This window comes from Tasmannia lanceolata, unplaced genomic scaffold (genome assembly GCF_043159265.1).
Source record: "Tasmannia lanceolata isolate RefF3 unplaced genomic scaffold, GAP_Taslan_0.1 ptg000895l, whole genome shotgun sequence".
In the NCBI taxonomy this organism is placed as follows: domain Eukaryota; kingdom Viridiplantae; phylum Streptophyta; class Magnoliopsida; order Canellales; family Winteraceae; genus Tasmannia; species Tasmannia lanceolata.
In genome coordinates, this window is record NW_027519560.1 from 1 (window position 1) to 5,429 (window position 5,429).

The 5,429-nt window shown below is 35.8% G+C and overlaps 2 non-coding genes across 2 annotated transcripts; both read left to right on the plus strand.

The window, feature by feature from the left end:
* The first annotated feature begins 4,068 nt into the window (after positions 1 to 4,068).
* On the plus strand, positions 4,069 to 4,142 carry TRNAP-UGG (transfer RNA proline (anticodon UGG)). The gene has a single exon. It is a non-coding gene; the product is annotated as a tRNA-Pro (tRNA).
* Positions 4,143 to 4,306: 164 nt separating this feature from the next.
* Positions 4,307 to 4,380, plus strand: TRNAW-CCA (transfer RNA tryptophan (anticodon CCA)). Its single transcript has one exon. It is a non-coding gene; the product is annotated as a tRNA-Trp (tRNA).
* Positions 4,381 to 5,429: the final 1,049 nt, after the last annotated feature.

Below are 5,429 nucleotides of genomic sequence, written 5' to 3' on the forward strand. Positions count from 1 at the left end.
ATGGCACTTCGAGTTCGATATGAGCAAACTATTATTTTTTTTTCATAACATAACATGAGATTATATATCGAGATAGTAGTATGAAACAAAGGTTATTTACGATTTGATCTTATGTATCGGGGGTCCATTTCAGCGTCACAAACCTTTTTTTTGCTTTCACACCAGAAGCCTCTTTCCGATATTTATGTTATGAAAGAGTACGAAAATGAAAAAAAAAAAAGATCATTTTTTCCTTATTTGATCGGATCATAAAGAAACTTTGGGATTGCTGAATCACAGACGAGATAAATATATAAAGCAACGGAACCATCATAGTATTTTTTGACTCCTCCGAAAGGAAAGATGGTAAATGGATCATTCAACGATCTGGGTCTGATGGATTCTATTTGTCTCTTTCTTCGATGGAAGGGAAAAGGAAATTCCATTGCGGAGCCGTATGCAATGCATAAAAGATGCCTGTACGGTTGTTCAATTCTAATTCTATCTTTTTATTCTTGTTATTCTTTATCCCTTCCCTTCGACCGATCGTGCGAGATAGAGGAACCGTTCATTATGTTATATCATCAGGGTTATGATCCACCAACCTGCTAGTTCTTTTTATGAGGCACCCACAGGAGAATTTATCCTGGAAGCGGAAGAACTACTGAAACTCCGCGAAACCCTCACAAGGGTTTATGTACAAAGAACCGGCAAGCCTTTATGGGTTATATCCGAAGACATGGAAAGGGATGTTTTTATGTCAGCAACAGAAGCCCAAGCCCATGGCATTGTTGATGTTGTCGCGGTCGAAAATACCGGGGATTTCACATAAATTCTTGATTCCATTTCGAACCATAATTCGAATGAGCCGTGATTTGATATTTTATCTTCTTAACCTGGTAAAATATTATATGAAATGGAAGTAATTCATAATCATCCGGTTAGGATCGATCTAAACCAGCCCATTCTGTATACGATTCAGCATGCCAACTATTAAACAACTTATTAGAAACACAAGACAGCCAATCAAAAATGTCACGAAATCCCCTGCCCTTCGAGGATGTCCTCAGCGTCGAGGAACATGTACTAGGGTGTATGTGCGACTCGTTCAGATCATGATCTGGAACAAATGAGACGATTTTTCCAGTATCAATGACCAGTACCAATGAGTAGGATAGAATGGAAGAACTCCATTCCATTCACTATCTCAAAATAAAGATCTATCATATACCTCTATTGTGTATGGAATTTATGGTTTCCATTGGTGCAAATCCAATCACCTCGATTTGAGATGAAAATCAATTCCCCATTGGTAGCAAATGGTTATCCATTAAGCGGGGAAAATAGTATTTTAAAAGCAGAAAGATTATGCTTCTACTCTTGCAAGAACGGACTAACAGGGTTAGCTACCTAGCCAACCTTCATAATTAAATGCCGTCACTGTATGGATGGATCTCATTGTGAAAAGACCTATATACTGGATAATTTTATGGGTAGAGCCAAAGAGTGTGAACTGTACAAGTTACTAATAACATTGATTAAATGGGGGAAGGAGCTCCGGTGTATAGAGAGGACCTCACCGTTTAAGAAGTAATCATAGAAACGATGGAAGCCACTATTTATTTATTTCTCCATTTTTCTCTATTTATTACTACCTATTTACTAGATATTTTATATCTAATATCGGTACAATTTCTTATTCCGAGGTGAAATGCCTGGAAGAAATCAAAAATCGTGGTTGGGAAGGTCATAGTAGCAAAAGCCATTGGAATTTTTATTTTATACATCGGAAGAATCCGTTTTGTTACTAATAAACTAGGGGAGGGGAAAAGAATGACTGAAAGAAAAGAAATCAATTAGTTATTCATCAAGGTTTCATTTGATTCAATGACCAGAGTTAGGCGGGGATATATAGCTCGGAGACGTCGAACAAAAATTCGTTTATTTGCATCAACCTTTCGAGGGGCTCATTCAAGACTTACTCGAACTACTACTCAACAGAAAATGAGAGCTTTGGTTTCCAGTCATCGGGATAGATGCAGGCAAAAGAGAGATTTTCGTCGTTTGTGGATCACTCGGATAAATGCAGTAACTCGTGAAAATGGGGTATCCTATAGTTATAGTCGATTAATGCACGATCTGTACAAGAGGCAGTTGCTTCTTAATCGTAAAATACTTGCACAAATAGCTATATCAAATAGGAATTGCATTTACATGATTTCAAATGAGATTATCAAATAAGGCGACTGGAACGAATTCACCGAAATGATTTAAACGGAGTTCCCCGGAGAATGAACTCCGGGAAGGTAGAGTAGAAATGAATATGATAAATATTAGAAATGAACGAACACTTTTCAATAAAAAAAAATATTTTTTCTTCCCCATTCATTCTTTTTTTTTTTTTCTTACGACGCGACAATCAAGTATCTCGGCTTTTTCGAACAAAACCTCAATCTGAGTTTGAATTCCAATTAGAGTTTTGATTCAATTGAGAAGTAGGCCTATTTATTTCTGGTTTTAGGACCAGCAGTTCTAGGGGTCGACTCGGTTCTTTCAAATTGTTTCTCATTATTAAGAAAAGGTAACGAAGATAAAATACGAGCTTGTTTTATAGCAATAGTAATTAATCGTTGTTGTTTCAAGGTCAATCTATTCACTCGTCTAGATAATATTTTTCCTTGTTCACTAATAAATCGACTAATTAAACTCATATTTCTATAATCAATTCGATCCCCCGATCCAATTGGGGGCAAACGCCTACGAAAAGATCGCTTGGATTTACGAAAGGGTCGCTTGGATTTATCCATGATTTATTCCTTATCTCTAAAATCTTATTTCTTCATTCATTTCGGTTTCGGATCCGACCGAAATAGTAATAGTACTTGATTTGTTTATATTTTATATATCTATCTATATGTAATTTTGTCCTGTTCCTTGGAAGGGTGGAACAGACATTCTATTCTGTTCGATCTATTTCTTTATCTCCCCATGAATCGTATGCTTGTAACAATAAGGACAGAATTTTCTCAAGTCCAATCGACTAGGCGTATTGTGTCGATTCTTTTGAGTAATATATCTGGAAATGCCCCGCGATTCCTTATTTAAATCATTTCGGACACAACTGGTACATTCCAAAATAACTCTTATTCTGACATCTTTACCCTTGGCCATGAACCTCCTTTGGATTTTGGATTCCCTCCACTCTTCTATTTTCGATCTGAATCGAAGAATACGAAAAGAAGGAAAAATAAATAGAAGTTGCTAACTGATAACTCGAAATCCAATTATGAAAGATTTCGCTGCAATCAATAGAGTAATAATAAGTAATACAATTATTTCTAACTATCCATTATTTCTAATCCCAGTCAGTATTTCATTTACTATCTTGTATGCTCTTGAACAGCCTGTCCTAGACCCACATTTCTATTTCTGTTCTCCCTCTATTAATTCTATGCTGAGCCCGAGTTTCGCTGAGGTTTAATCCACTTTTCTTTCTCTTTCCTTCCTAAACAACTTAAAAAAAAAATTCAAAAGGGTGGATTAGTCACAGAGAATTTGTTGTATCTCTAATCTTCTTCACCCCTTCCCATGTCAATAACTAGAATGAAAAAAAGGGGAATGTCAACGCATCTGGGAATAAACGATTGATCTCTATCAATAGACCTGCTAAAGACCCGAACCATAGCGTAGTTAGCACAGGTGCCACGGAGAGATATGTTTTTATATCTCGCATTGAAAATCCTCCTTCTTTATTGGAATACATATATGATCAGATGTATCTGTAGCTAAAGATCACTTGTATTTGTACACGAAATCCCTAATCCCGAACTAAAATGAAAATGAATATGTACAATAATCCGGTGGATTAGATCTACTTGTCCCTAAAACAGAAAAAGATGACCCTTTCTTACTGAGCATTACCGATAAATATTCATTTTTTTATACGTTAGGTTTCATATGTATATAATTCTTTGATTATATGAAATCAAAAAGAAGAAATGGCAAGAGAAATTGTCTCTAGATATTAGGAAATAACGATGTGGAAAACAAGACAAGGATTCCCTACAATGAAACTGTACAACAATTGAAAGGGATGTAGCGCAGCTTGGTAGCGCGTTTGTTTTGGGTACAAAATGTCACGGGTTCAAATCCTGTCATCCCTACCTATTACTTCTCCTATGGGCAGTAACGAGGGATCAGTTGAGATCGATTCAAATTGGACTGGACTGGACATAATTTTGCATTTTATGATACTACATGCATGCAAGGTGTATTGGGGGTACAAAAAGAATCCCTTTCTTTACAGTTGTATCTCCTGTCATAAGAAGCGCTCTTAGTTCAGTTCGGTAGAACGTGGGTCTCCAAAACCCGATGTCGTAGGTTCAAATCCTACAGAGCGTGATTCTGTTTTTGTAATGTTGAATCACAATAAAATAACTTTACTAACTTGAACTGCAACCTGAATTTGACCTCCTGCAGCTTAAGAAGGAGGTCAATCAAAAAAGAGATGTTACTCAATCAAAGGTCCAACTGATCTCCGCGTCTGTATTGTAAATATGCAGTTACGAATAATCCGGCCAAAGTAATAGGAATTAGACCTAAGACGATTCCAAATAGAAAAACTTCAATCATTTCAATTTGTTGGAAAGGGTAAAAATAGAGGTAATATCTATCCCTAAATATTACTCCGAATCACCCATGAATCTCAATGATCAAGAATTGGTAATTAACGCGGGAAGGAACTATCGAATACCTGAAATCTCACAGAACTATTTATTTTGATGAATTATTCATTCAATTAATTTCAAATAAGTCGTATCTTGCTCAGACCAATCAATAGAGCTGGGGTTATAGTTGAAGCAGCTAGTAGAAAACCGAAATAACTAGTTATAGTGGGCATGAAGGAGCTAAATGAGATACGTTCTTTTTTTTTTACATATGTTTATAAAGCACTTACCTAAGTTTCAATTTTTGCGAGATGTGATGATCAGAAAAAATACCAATTGACAGAATCAGTTCCAATTGAAAGTTCTTGATTCATCAGTCATTATAGACGGCACTGACAAAGATAGAGTAGCAGAGGTAGAAAAAAAAAAAAAGATTGATTTATCATCTGTGACATCTACCAATGTCGGGATTTCAAATCAACAGATTCATTGAGCAACTCGTGAGTAAAGTAATAGTCAGAAGAACTGTGTCGTGTAACTTCATTCAAAAATGAAATTATCTTTGAATAACTATAGAATAAAAGAATTGGATTTCAAAAGAATTTCCATTTTGACCATTTATTTCTTTTCTTTTTCAATTTATCAATTCCTATTATCCTTTTAGGTTCCACAGTCTGTCTTTCCATATCATGGAGTTCCATCCTTGTAGCTAGGTCAAGAAGGAACCTTTGGATCTAATCCAGTAATGGTTGCATCACGAATATTGATTGTTCAAACTATTTA